Source organism: Ambystoma mexicanum, chromosome 14 (genome assembly GCF_040938575.1).
Source record: "Ambystoma mexicanum isolate Mex_15411 chromosome 14, UKY_AmexF1_1, whole genome shotgun sequence".
In the NCBI taxonomy this organism is placed as follows: Eukaryota; Metazoa; Chordata; class Amphibia; order Caudata; family Ambystomatidae; genus Ambystoma; species Ambystoma mexicanum.
In genome coordinates this window covers 612,831,805-612,846,345 of record NC_090940.1, presented here as the reverse complement: position 1 = coordinate 612,846,345, position 14,541 = coordinate 612,831,805, and the positions used below count along the sequence as shown (strand labels likewise).

General features: G+C 52.6%; 1 long non-coding RNA gene across 1 annotated transcript in view; it reads right to left on the bottom strand.

The window, feature by feature from the left end:
* LOC138527369 (uncharacterized) overlaps positions 1-9,565 on the bottom strand; it is a 201,295-nt gene extending 191,730 nt beyond the window's left edge. Inside the window, exon 1 of the long non-coding RNA XR_011283910.1 lies at positions 9,461-9,565. This is a non-coding gene — a long non-coding RNA (uncharacterized lncRNA). The remainder of the gene's footprint in view (positions 1-9,460) is intronic.
* Between the last annotated feature and the right edge of the window lie 4,976 nt (positions 9,566-14,541).

Below are 14,541 nucleotides of genomic sequence, written 5' to 3'. Positions count from 1 at the left end.
ACCCAAGGGTAACCGGGCGCATTTTATAAGACAGCTCAAAGCTTTGTTACAGGATTACATGGTCAAATAGAGCAGCAAGAATAATATACAACAAAATATACAGAAATATACACAAAAATATACAGCATGTAAAGAATGTAGAAGCATGTATTTACAGTCCTAAACAGGAGTTCCTAGGCTTGGGTAGGTCCAGGCAGTAGAAGATCTAAGGTGTGTCTGCGTTTTTGATCCACGTTATAAGGTTGTGTCTGAAGGTGGGGTAGGGTTGGTCAGACTTTAAGGTGGATGGTAGGGCGTTCCAGAGTTGAGCTGCCTTAACCTGAAAGCTGCAGCCACCGATTTTAGTCAGTTTGACTCTAGGTATGGATAGGTTATTGGAGTTAGCATATCTAGTAAGTCTTGTTGGTTTTAGTTTGGTGAATCTGGCAGATAGGTACTGCGGTGCGGCGTTGTTAAGGCATTTGTGGACCAAAGAGGCAACTTTTAGTTGGATTTTCTCCTGCGTAGAGAGCCAGTTGTTAGCTCGTCTGAGTGCGGTGATGTGGGCTCTCCTAGGAATGCGAAGTGCTGCTCTGAGCGCGTTGTTCTGCAGAATTTGGATTCTTTTGATGACTTCCTTGTTAGCCCCAATGTAGAGTGAGTTGCAGTAGTCCAGTTTTGATAGCACGAGCGCTCTCGCAAGTGTGATGCAGCTATCGTTTGATAGGAAGGGTTTGCCTGCTCTTATCAATTTGCAGGTGTAGGCGGTTGCTGAAGCCATCGCATTGACTTGCTTGTTGAAAGAAAGGGTGGAATCCAGGTAGAAACCCAGGATTTTAACCGCGTGAGCGGTTGTGATTTGGTTGTTGTCGATATTAAAGGAGGAGTAGTTGGGGCCCAGTTTTTTGAGGGTGGAGGGTGTACCCAGGATGATGATTTCAGTTTTGTCATCATTCAGGCATAGACCGTGCGTGGCCATCCATGCCTGAGATGATGAGCTGTGTAGATAATGTCAATAATGATGATACTGCTCTTAGCAGCAGGGGACGGGGGGGCATTTACACTGCTGAGGGAAAGTCCAATCTAACGGGTGCAATCAAGCCACAGGGACGTCATTTCACCAAAATGTCAGGGGTAGCGGAAGTGACGTCACATGACCCTTGATCTCTGATGACTTCACAGGAAGTGATGCCATTTGACCCCCACCCCAAAGTGGCATCACAGGAAGCGCTGGGACACGACCTTTCATAACAAAACAGGAAGTGGCATCACACAGCATTGTTTGTGAGTAAACGACAAACAATATGGTTATATCACTGTAATGTGATTTACATTCCATACAAGAATGGATCGCCATATGTATCGTTAATATCAGTGTGTATAGGCCCATATTATCAAATTACTGTGAATGCAAGCAGACGTCCAAGGCCAAATGATAATGATGTGTTATTATATAGCACTTACGCTTAAGCGCTTCATAAAGAACAAATATACATACAATATCACCCAACCTGTGCTGGTAACCGTTTATCAACCTCAACAGGATGAAAGGCTGAGTTGGCCTTGCTGGGAGTCTAACCTAAAATCTGCAGGTCACACACACATTGCAGCAGCCAGCGCTCAACCCACTGAGCTAACTTACCGGCTATAGCCATCAGAAAACCAACAAGTCCAGCAACAAAGAGCCACATGCTGCTAGCCACAGCCCATGAGCCTCAATGTAACAAAACAAAAAAAAGAAAGATTTTTTTTTAGGGGTAACAAGGGAGAGCAGTTGCGACCCCTAAATGAGGTCCATGGCAAGCCATCATTTATAAATGCTTATATATAACAAATGCTTAATGGCAAAAAGGTTTCTAAGCATGGACTGGGATTCGAACGCGTCGTCTTGTTTCAAAGCGAGCGCGTTGCCACTGAGCTATACCACCTGTGCAGTAACTCTGCAAGGTACTGTGTTCTTTACTGCAGGCTGCACTGGTCAATTTGGTAACACGGTATTCCAACCGTTCTAAAAATAGGCTGTCACAAAGTAAAATCAAGTTCTTAAATTGAAAAGCAGCAAGTATGTATACCTTGCACCACACCTGTGGACACAGGCCTCAGGCACGGTCACACATCCATGCACCCTAGAATGCATGTCGCCCCTCCCCTCCCTGCACATACGTCCCTGGCCCTCCCCTCCTTACACATAGCTCCCTGCCCCTCCCCTCCTTACACATACCTCCCTAACCTCCCCTCCTTACACATACCTCTCTGCCCCTCCCCTCCTTACACATACCTCCCTCCCCTCCTTACACATACCTCCTTGCCCCTCCCCTCCTTACACATACCTCCCCGACCTCCCCTCCTTACACATACCTCCCTCCCAATCCCCTCCTTACACATACCTCCCTGCCCCTCCCCTCCTTACACATACCTCCCTGGCCCTCCCCTCCTTACACATACCTCCCTGACCTCCCCTCCTTACACATACCTCTCTGCCCCTGGCCTCCTTACACATACCTCCCTCCCTCTCCCCTCCTTACACATACCTCCCTGCCCCTCCCCTCCTTACACATACCTCCCTGGCCCTCCCCTCCTTACACATACCTCCCTGCCCCTCCCCTCCTTACACATACCTCCCTGCCCCTGGCTTCCTTACACATACCTCCCTGACCCTTCCATCCTTACACATACATCCCCCCTCCCCTCCTTACACATACCTCCTTGCCCCTCCCCTCCTTACACATACCTCCCTGGCCCTCCCCTCCTTACACATACCTCCCTGCCCCTCCTGTCCTTACACATACCTCCCTGCCCCTCCCCTCCTTACACATACCTCCCTGCCGCTCCCCTCCTTACACATACCTCCCTGCCCCTCCCCTCCTTACACATACCTCCATCCCCCGCCCCTCCTTACACATTCCTCCCTGCCCCTCCCCTCCTTACACATTCCTCCCTGCCCCTCCCCTCCTTACACATACCTCCCTGGCCCTCCCCTCCACACACATACCTCCCTGCCCCTCCCCTCCTTACACATACCTCCCTGGCCCTCCCCTCCTTACACATACCTCCCTGCCCCTCCCCTCCTTACACATACCTCCCCCCTTCCCTCCTTACACATACCTCCCTGCCCCTCCCCTCCTTACACATACCTCCCTGGCCCTCCCCTCCTTACACATACCTCCCTGCCCCTCCCCTCCTTACACATACCTCCCTGCCCCTGGCTTCCTTACACATACCTCCCTGCCCCTCCCCTCCTTACACATACCTCCCCCCTCCCCTCCTTACACATACCTCCATCCCCCGCCCCTCCTTACACATTCCTCCCTGCCCCTCCCCTCCTTACACATTCCTCCCTGCCCCTCCCCTCCTTACACATACCTCCCTGGCCCTCCCCTCCTTACACATACCTCCCTGCCCCCCCCCCCCTCCTTACACATACCTCCCTGCCCCTGGCTTCCTTACACATACCTCCCTGCCCCTCCCCTCCTTACACATACCTCCCCCCTTCCCTCCTTACACATACCTCCCTGCCCCTCCCCTCCTTACACATACCTCCCTGGCCCTCCCCTCCTTACACATACCTCCCTGCCCCTCCCCTCCTTACACATACCTCCCTGCCCCTGGCTTCCTTACACATACCTCCCTGCCCCTCCCCTCCTTACACATACCTCCCCCCTCCCCTCCTTACACATACCTCCCAACCCCTCCCCTCATTACACATACCTCCCTGGCCCTCCCCTCCTTACACATACCCCCCCCCCCCACAAAGTTGAGACACAGGCAGACAGTACTAGTCAGACTCTAACCAGGAAACCTTGCATGCCGATGCAAAGGTAAAGGCGTGATGGGGGAATTGGAACTTTGAAGCCTAAAATATAGGAAAATGCACAACCAGAAAACCTGGGCTCACAGCCAAGCTTTCCCAACTGAGCAATCAGCGTGATCCCGGGCAAAGTGGTCAACTTAAATGAGTCTCATTTTCGTTGGCTGTAAAAATGGGGCGCACCTCGATGTTTTTCTGCGAAGTGTGCACTGCACACAGCACCTCACTCGTGCATGATTCAAGAGGCTCCATACAGAGTTGGCCACGTATATAGTTCTACTAATGGGGAAGTGAAATATACTATGTACCCCAAAACTGGATGCCAGGGGCGTGAGCCTTCACAGTGCAAGGACACACCTGCCTAGTCTCTGGGTTTAGCCTGGTGACACTGGGTTCCCAGGCTCTTCTCTGGGTAGGGGGACCAGACGTCCCAGTTTTGCGGGGACCATTTGGGTATTTGTGCCTCCTTCCCGGGGTCCCGAGACTTTTTTCAGTTTAAAAAACACGTCCTGGGATTTGAGAATCGGGTGGATACCATCCCGGATTTTAGTCCGATATCATGATTTTTCCATCGGTTTGGCCAAAATCTGGGATGGTATCCACCCGATCCCCAAATCCCGGACCGTTTTTTAACTTAAAATAGTCTCGAGACCTCAGGCGCTCTCCTCACTCGATTTTCCATAGCTCTCAACCATTTGTGTTGCAAAGGCGGGTGAAAACACCCGATTTTATTTTTGGCGGGTGAGAGGCCCATTGAAATGAATGGGCATGCAGGAGGCTTGGCGGGTGAGTCAGCTGTTTAGAAGGCAGGTGACACCCGCCAAAAGCGTGTGAGTTGAGAGCTATGATTTCCACCCCGTTCCACATACCCTCCACCTCCTCCAGGTCCCAACATGCGGTCTGATCCTGCAACATGAAACGGCACAGGCCACCCACATAGAAAAAGGACTACAGTTTCGCAGCTCAAGCTGTACTCCTACTTCTATGTCAGTGGCCTGCCCCGTTTTTTATTTTCAAAATCTGGTCACCCTATCTCTGGGTCTCCGGGGAACAGCTTGCAGTCTCCCGGTTTCCAGGAGTGCCAGAACCCCCCCTCCACACCTTCATATGATTGGCTGCTAATATATTTCTAGTGACCAATCACACGGAGGTGTGGGTGGATAGAAAACAGAGCGAGCAAATTCTGCCCCATTTTCTGACATTATACTGTTGTGTTCCCTTTTTTTGAGCCATGTGGGCGAGGCTGTGGCCGGTGCACATGGGCGTGGTCTTAGGTGGATGTGGGCGGGGCATACCGTGACGTGGCTTTCCAGGTTTTTCTTTTTTAAATGTAGGCAGGTCTGTACAAGGAGTCGGCAAGCACCGTTTCTCTCCTTTGCCGACCTACAGTCTGTGGCCATGGGGTCTGCGCTTGCTGCCAGTGTGTTAGATGGCAGTGGGAGGAGTACAGTAGTGTTGCGCTTGGTGGGTGCTAGTCTGCAACCAGGGCCGGCCTTAGGGGCAGCAGCACCCTGGGCGAATTGGCGCCCCCCCCTCGCTGGGCGGGGCAGAGAGGGCGGGGCAAGGATGAGCCACTTTTTATTTTTTAAATCTCCAGCACCCTATTGTTATTAAATGCACTCCGCCGCCGCAGGCCCATTTAATAACAATGAGGCACCTGCCAGGCCTTCTGCCACTACGCCTTGAAAGACTCCCCCGAGCTATCGTGGTGGGGGGCTAATGGCACATTTTGTTATTAAAAGCACCCGCGGTGGAGGGGGCATTTAATAACAATAGGGTGCTAACAACACTATTATATAGTGCCCTATTGTCATGAAATGCGCCCGCTGCCGTGGGTGCATTTAATAGCAACAGCCTGCCTGCCGCGCCTTCTCCCACTACGCCAGCTCGGGGGGAGCCATTGAAAGACTCCCCTGAGCTGGCGTGGTGGGGGATAATGGTGCCCTGGGGGGGGGGTGGCGCCCCGGGCGGTAGTCCGGCACGTCCTCCCCTAAGGTCGGGCCTGCCTGCAACTACCACTTGCCACACAGTGTTTTCGTTTTCTCGGCTCTCTCCCACCATCCAGGATATGTGGCTACTGCCCGCTACTCTCACTTCTGCCAGATGGGGGTGTGGGAAGAGCACCCCAAGGGCTTAAGCCCACTGCAGCGCTACTTGCTAGGCCACTCACCCCTCCACAGACTTGATAAGCCGTCTCAATGTTACTCATTTTATAAGTCTCAGTAGGATTAAATGCTTTCCCCACTTATTCGGGATGCTAACTTGAGGCGGTTCTATGTCATTTCATTGACAGATTTGTTTTGGATGTTTTTTGACAAATATTTTTCAACTAAAAAACTCAGACTTTTTTCTTTTTTTCTTTTTGTTGGGGTTCCCCCCTAGCCCACATCCCCCATTGTTTTTGCTCTATTCCCGACCACCCACAACCTTTATATGCACTTTCCCACCCCCTATATTTTCTGGTGAGTTTTTTTATTGAAAAATTTTCGTCAAAAAACTCATTGAAAAAAACTCTGTTGATTAAAGGACGTTGTACCCCAGATCTCTACGGCAGGGTGTCAACCAACTGAGGTACATAACAAATTGCATTCAAATCATTTATTATGTAGATCTACCTAGTTAAGGATACGTGAAAAAAGGTTAGTACCTGAGAAAGGGGAAGGGAAAGCAGAGTCAAATCAGAAAGTGATGGATCAGAGGCTCGGATTCCATCCTAGCCACTGTTATTGCCCTGGGAAGCCATCCTATGGCTCTCGGTTACGCCGTCAGCACCGTCGCAAAGGGGGACTAGACACCTGCAAACCAGTCTCCGTCCTGCCCCCGGAAGGAGCATCCAGTCCAACTTGCTCTCCAACCTTGCCAAAAGAAGGGCTGGCATGTGTCCCTGTGCAGAGAGGCTGTCAGGCTGGACTGCTCTCCTGGTGGCAGACTAAGGCTGCTTTGCAAGTGCTTGCTAATGGCACAGACGGGGATGGAAGGGCCTGTGGTTATGATTAATTTAAAACCTTCCTTCCTTCATGTTTTAGCTTTGGTATGCACCTCTCTTCCTTCCTCTGTCTTCCACATCCCTCCTCTCACTTTGCTCATCTCTCTCCCTATCTCCCCCTTCTCTCTTGATGTCACTCTCTCCTTCCCTCTCACTATGTCCTCCCCCTCCATCCTCCTCTGCTTTGCTCATCCCTCGCCCATCTCTCTTCATTTCCCTCTCTCCCTCCCTCTCACTCTGTCCTCCGCCTCCCTTCCTCCACCTCTGCTTTGATCATCTCGCCCCGTCTCTCCCCATCTCCTCTCTTGATGTCACTCTCTCCCCCTCTCTTCCTGCTTTTCTGTCCCCCGCCCCTCTGCACTTAGTTTTTCTCTCTCCCCATCTCGCCCCTTCTCCTCTCTTGATTTCATTCTCTCCTTCCCTCTCTCCCTCCCTCTTCCACCTCCTTCGCTTGGCTCATCTCTCTCCCCATCTCGCCCCTTCTCCTCTCTTGATTTCACTCTCTCCTTCCCTCTCTCCCTCCCTCTTCCACCTCCTTCGCTTGGCTCATCTCTCTCCCCATCTCGCCCCTTCTCCTCTCTTGATTTCACTCTCTCCTTCCCTCTCTCCCTATGCCTTCCTCTTCCACCTCCTGCACTTCACTCCTCTCTCGCCATCTCCCCCCTTCTTCGCATGGACCCCCCTAGAGGTGGAAGGCCCAGAGGCATAAGGTGGGAGGTGGACTTGTAGGAGGAAGCGTCACCCCCACGGGGAAATGGGCACCCAGGTGAAAAGGGAGGGCTTCAGGACAAGCAAGACAAAAGGGACCCAGACTACTGGGCGCCCGGGCATGCAGGAAGGTGGCTGGGACAAATAACAGGCAGCGCCAAACAGGTGGTCCCTGCCCCTGACAGCTAAGATCCACTGCCCCCGTCCCATCGGGATGGAAGGGAGGACACAGGGCCTTTGATGTAAGCCTTTTTGGCCTATATCTGGGGAGGGCAGGGTAGCCACTCCTGAAGAGCAAGTCCATGCCCCTCCGGACAAAGATCAACGTCTACAAGGCGATCATCAGACCAACCCTGACGTATGCCTCCCCAGCATGGATGACCAGCCATGAGCAACACCGGAAGAGTCTTCAGATAGTCCAGAACAAGGCCCTGCGGATATCTTCTGGAGCTCCAATCTTCACAAGGATAGCAGACCTTCACAGAGACCTGGACATCGAGATGTTGGACGAACATCTAGCGAAGCTGAGTAAGAACTTCTGCCAAGGACTGGATCAGAACCCGAACCCTCTGATCAGAAGACTCATTGCCACCACTGCAAACCCCTTCGACCGCTACCCGTGGCCCATCACTGCGAAGACCCTGTGAAACCAGCTCTACTGTGACAAGACCACACAGACCAAGAAGAAAACAAACCCACGACTACACACTCAACCCGAGAAGATGGAGTAATGAGGCTCAAGCCTCGGTATCCAAAAATCACCGCTGATGGATACAAATCTATCAGCAAGAAGAACAAGCGCCCCTCTCAGTACTCCCTTCTCCCTCGGACTGGGCACAGCTGCGGCAAGGCCTGGCGCACAGGAGGCAGAAACAAAACCTCCCAGCCACCCAGAAGCAGCGCAAGGGGTAGGTAGCACCAATAAGAAAGGACCATTTGCAAACTGGGTTACCCCTAAAGTGTATTCCTGCGTCCATTCATTTGAAAAAGCAATCACACAAAGTTTGTTTTTGATTCAACAGTGTAGATGTATGTAGAGATTCAGTGCCCCTTAGTGCCTCCTGGCACGAGGCCGCATAGGCATAATCTCGAGAGGACGGAGGAAAATAGGGATTGACCCACGACTGGTTAAGAAAGCTGCTAAGTACATTTAAAGCGAAGTTTCACATTGGCCCTGATTTGAGAAAGACGTTGCATACGTCGACACACGTGTTATCACTACAGGGCACTGAATCTCTACATACATCTACACTGTTGAATCAAAAACAAACTTTGTGTGATTCCTTTTTCAAATGAATGGGCGCAGGAATACACTTTAGGGGTAACCCAGTTGGCAAATTGCCCCTTCCCAATGGAGTAGAGGAATCAAGGACTCCATTGTTACCCCCCCTCGTTTTCATGCAACCTTCCAGACTTCAAGTGCGCGTTTAAAGAGGGCGCAGAGTTCTATGTTACAAGTACCTCAAAACAGATTCCTCACAATTTTCACCAATAAGAAAGGACACAATGGGTACATGTACCCATGAAGACAGGAACTGAGCGCCTCTGAAGTCACCCAACTAAAAGATAAATATGGAAAGAGGCTACATCCGGAAACGAGGTAGCGCCTCGCAAGAGGCAAAGGGAAAAGGGAACATAAAAGGCAGGAAACAAGTGGCGAAAATGAAATCAGACACGGCTCAACGCTTAGTCATTATAAAGTCGCAAGCTTTTCTGTGCAGGGCGGCAGGGATTAGCCTCGAGTTGGCCCTACGCTGGAGTAGGGTCCCCGCTCACCTGATCCTATGTTCCCCAGAATGTTTCATACCATTCTGTTTGTGTTGTTGGGTTTTCTTTAAACCCAGCTGATTCTCTAATAAAGCTTGAGGCCGCAGTTTCCCACCTTACCTGGCTTTTTGGGATCACGATTATGGTACTTTAGGACCTGTTATGAGGGAAAGGGGGGGTGGGGGGGTGTTGGTTATTGCATTCTGACTTACCTGCACTGCTTCCCCGCACTACAGCACTGCTGCTCCGCACTACGACACTTCCAGGCATATCCTCCCTTAATTTCACTCTCTCCCTCCACCTCCCTCCGCCTCTGCTTTGTTCATTTCTCTCCCCATCTCTCTTGATTTTCCTCTCTCCCTCCCTCTCACTATGTCCTCCTTTCTCCCTCCCTCCTCCTGCGCTTTGCTCATCTCTCTCCCCTTCTCTCACTTTGCTCGTCTCTCTCCCTTTCTCCTCTCTTGATTTCACTCTCTCTCTCCCCCCTCTCTTCCTGCTTTTCTGTCCTCCTCCCCCTCCCTCTCTTTGCTCATCTCTCTCCCCATCTCGCCCCTTCTCTCTTGATTTCACCCTCTCCCTCCCTCTCACTCTGTCCGCTGCTCCCCTCCCTCTGCACTTTGCTCATCTCTCTCCCCTTCTCTCTTGATTTCACACTGCTTCCCTCTCTCTGTCCTCCGCCCCCTCCCCCTGCGCTTTGCTCATCACTCGCCCCGTCTCCTCTCTTGATTTCATTCTCTCTCTCTCTCTCTCCCTCTCTTCCTGCTTTTCTGTCCTCCTCCGCACCCCTGCCCTTTACTCATCTCTCTCCCCATCTCGCCCCTTCTCTCTTGATTTCCCTCTCTCCTTCCCTCTCCCTCCCCCCTCCTTCTGGGCTTTGCTCATCTCTCTCCCCATCCCCTCTCTTGATTTCACTCTCTCTCTCCCTCTCACTATGTCCTCCTTTCTCCCTCCCTCCTCCTGCGCTTTGCTCATCTCTCCCCATCTCGCTCCCTATTCCCTCTTGATATCACTCTCTTCTTCCCTCTCACTCTGTCCTCTGTCTCCCTCCCTCCTCATCTGCTTTGCTCATCTCTCTCCCCATCTCGCCCCTTCTCTCTTGATTTCCCTCTCTCCTTCCCTCTCCCCCCCCTCCTTCTGGGCTTTGCTCATCTCTCTCCCCATCTCTTCTCTTGATTTCACTCTCTCCTTCCCACTCTCTCTCCCTCCACCTCCCCCTGCACTTTGCTCATCTCTCTCCCCATCCCCTCTCTTGATTTCACTCTCTCTCTCCCCCCTCTCTTCCTGCTTTTCCGTCCCCCTCCCCTTGCACTTTGCTCATCTCTCCCCATCTCGCTCCCTATTCTCTCTTGATATCACTCTCTCCTTCCCTCTCACTCTGTCCTCTGCCTCCCTCCCTCCTCATCTGCTTTGCTCGTCTCTCTCCCCATCTCCTCCTTCTCTCCTGTTTTCACTCTCTCTCCCTCTCTTCCTGCTTTTCCCTCCTCCTCCCCCTGCACTTTGCTCATCTCTCGCCCCATCTCGCCTCTCCTCTCTTGATTTTACTCTCCCCTTCTTTCTACCTCCCCACTCCTCCTGGGCTTTGCTCATCTCTCTCCCCATCTCATCTCTTGATTTCACTCTCTCTCGCCCTCTCTTCCTGCTTTCTGTCCTCCTCCCTCTCCCTCGCTTTGCTCATCTCTCTCCCATCCCCTCTCTTTATTTCTCTCTCTCTCCCCTCTCTTCCTGCTTTCCTGTCCTCTCCCCTCCCTCGCTTTGCTCATCTCTCTCCCATCCCATCTCTTGATTTCACTCCCTCTCCCTTCTCTTCCTGCTTTCCTGTCCTCCTCCCTCTCCCTCACTTTGCTCATCTCCCTCCCCATCCCCTCTCTTGATTTCACTCTCGCTCTCCCCCCCTCTTCCTGCTTTTCTGTCCTTCTCCCTCCTGCTGGGCTTTGCTCATCTCCCTCCCCATCCCCTCACTTGATTTCACTCTCTCTCCCCCTCTCTTCCTGCTTTTCTGTCCTCCTCCCTCTCCCTCACTTTGCTCATCTCTCTCCCTTTCTCCTCTCTTGATTTCACTCTCTCTCCCCCCTCTCTTCCTGCTTTTCTGTCCTCCTTCCCCTCCCTCGCTTTGCTCATCTCTCTCCCATCCCATCTCTTGATTTCACTCCCTCTCCCCTCTCTTCCTGCTTTCCTGTCCTCCTCCCCCTCCCTCGCTTTGCTCATCTCCCTCCCCATCCCCTCTCTTGATTTCACTCTCGCCCCCCCCCTCTTCCTGCTTTTCTGTCCTTCTCCCTCCTCCTGGGCTTTGCTCATCTCTCTCCCCATCCCCTCACTTGATTTCACTCTCTCTCCCCCTCTCTTCCTGCTTTTCCGTCCTCCTCCCTCTCCCTCACTTTGCTCATCTCTCTCCCTTTCTCCTCTCTTGATTTCACTCACACTCTCCCCCTCTCTTCCTGCTTTTCTGTGCTCCTTCCCCTCCCTCGCTTTGCTCATCTCTCTCCCATCCCATCTCTTGATTTCACTCCCTCTCCCCTCTCTTCCTGCTTTCCTGTCCTCCTCCCCCGCTTTGCTCATCTCTCTCCCCATCCCCTCACTTGATTTCACTCTCTCTCCCCCTCTCTTCCTGCTTTTCTGTCCTCCTCCCTCTCCCTCACTTTGCTCATCTCTCTCCCTTTCTCCTCTCTTGATTTCACTCTCTCTCCCCCCTCTCTTCCTGCTTTTCTGTCCTCCTTCCCCTCCCTCGCTTTGCTCATCTCTCTCCCATCCCATCTCTTGATTTCACTCCCTCTCCCCTCTCTTCCTGCTTTCCTGTCCTCCTCCCCCTCCCTCGCTTTGCTCATCTCCCTCCCCATCCCCTCTCTTGATTTCACTCTCGCCCCCCCCCCCCCTCTTCCTGCTTTTCTGTCCTTCTCCCTCCTCCTGGGCTTTGCTCATCTCCCTCCCCATCCCCTCTCTTGATTTCACTCTCGCCCCCCCCCCCTCTTCCTGCTTTTCTGTCCTTCTCCCTCCTCCTGGGCTTTGCTCATCTCTCTCCCCATCCCCTCACTTGATTTCACTCTCTCTCCCCCTCTCTTCCTGCTTTTCCGTCCTCCTCCCTCTCCCTCACTTTGCTCATCTCTCTCCCTTTCTCCTCTCTTGATTTCACTCTCGCTCTCCCCCTCTCTTCCTGCTTTTCTGTCCTCCTTCCCCTCCCTTGCTTTGCTCATCTCTCTCCCATCCCATCTCTTGATTTCTCTCTCTCTCCCCTCTCTTCCTGCTTTCCTGTCCTCCCCCTCCCTCGCTTCGCTCATCTCCCTCCCCATCCCCTCTCTTGATTTCACACTCTCTCCCCCTCTCTCCCTGCTTCTCCGTCCTCCTCCCCCTCCCTTGCTTTCCTCATATCTCTCGCCCCATCTCTCCCCCTCGCCCCATTTACCAGCTCTCTGCTGACAGGGAATCAATGGCACGGTTGCTATGGGAACAGCATAACATGGGCTTGGCGGCGTAGGAGAGCGTGAGAAGCGCCCGGGGCCTCGCATGGCTGCTCTGCCTTCCCCACTTGCTGCAAATCCCCGGATTCGGGTGGCGGCTTTGCTGGAGCAGGCCGCACATTCCCAGGATGCCCTGGGAGGCACGTGACCCGCTTCAGCTGGCGGGCGGCCTCCATATTGCAACTGTGGAACCAGGTCCTGATTCCGAAATGGCTGAGCAGTGACACACGGCACAGCCCACACCCCCAGCCCCTGCTGCTTACACAGGGCGAGGCCACTGCTTATCATTATCTGGGGCGCCACCCACCAAGGTGTATCCTAGGGGGGCCACCGCCACCCTTACAAAACCGCTGGCCCCCCACCGCCCCATTCAGTTATGTGTGTTTGTTTTGGTGTGCCACCCCAAGATTCCAAGTGGGACCACCCCTATGAAAAGTGTCTGGGGCGTGCCACTGATCATTATGCGAAAAAGGTGATATTGATGTGGCGAGACTAGGCGCGCACAAACTTTAAACCTGGCGCGCTACCTTGCAGGCTAAACGTCACAGCCGTAAACACGATTGCAAATATATAACGCTTCAAAGACCCTTGCCTAAATCTCGACCCTCTAGCCACCTCCCTGCCAAGTTTCCCAGTCCCTGGCGTGGCAGCGTCCTCTCTTCCCATTGCATGCTGGAACATGCAGTTCCTTTTTTTCCTATTGCAAGGGTGGGCCTACGTGCTGTGCAAAAAAAAAATCCCAGGACTGGCACAAATAGTCTGCATGGAACTGGGAAACGTGGCATCTATGTAGCGCCCCCCTCCCACCCCCACTTTAGAAGCTCACACTAAACATGATAGCTAACTGTGGCAGTGTGATAACTCCTCACCCCTCCTGGAACATGAGGGAGTAACAGAGTGAATTGAGGTGTGAACCCAGTGGAACTCAGTGCCTTCCCAACAGTGCAGTTCCTGTGAATGATTTACAAGGCAACGGTGCTTTATCTCGCAGGGGCAATGGGGTTGCCCGCAGTGTCACTTAGGATCGGAAACCTAAAAACTGGAAACACATTTACCAGGGCATTTACCAGGGCAAAGTGAGGTGCCGCTCCGCTCAGATCCGCCAGAGCGCCTGGAGACCATGAACATGGCAGCGGTGCACGGCATAAATCCCAGGAACATAGCATTGCTAAAAACAGAGGGGGCAGTTGCCTCCCTTGCCCCGTACGCTCATTGTCTATGATTTGCCCACCTCCCCCATGCAACCTGCAGTTCCACTATCCCGCTCCGACACTGCGCCTCCCGTACTGTTACACTCTGGCCCTCCCATTTTTCTGGGCTCGGTTGGCCTGTCTTGTTAAATAAAACTATAAGCACTGCCTCCGTTACCTTATTTTAGCCATGTTGGTAAACAAGTAAAATATGGCTAAATGCAAGCAACCAAAATCTCCATGCCCCTCAGCAACATCCGCCCTTCGGAGAAACCCGAAACAATACGCCGCGCCCCAAGACTAGAGATGTCCTCTTCAACGCCCGCCTCACGCAAGGACGCTTTACCAGGCTGACTCATCACCCTGGACACAAACTGGCAAATACATCATATGGGCCTCATCTAATGCCCACACCTGCTAAATCACAAGCTGGCAGCAAATTAATGATACCCGCTGAGTTCCAAAAAGGTAACCCAAATGAAGACTACGACCTGACGCTTAAGATATAGCCCTTCAAATCCTTACCATATAGTGCGGTAGAGGGAGGCTTTCGTCAATCGTCTACAGCAGGGTTGTCCAACTCCAGGCCTCAAGGGCCCAATCCATGCAGGGTTTTCAGGCTACCCCTCGTCAATATTCATGAGATAAATG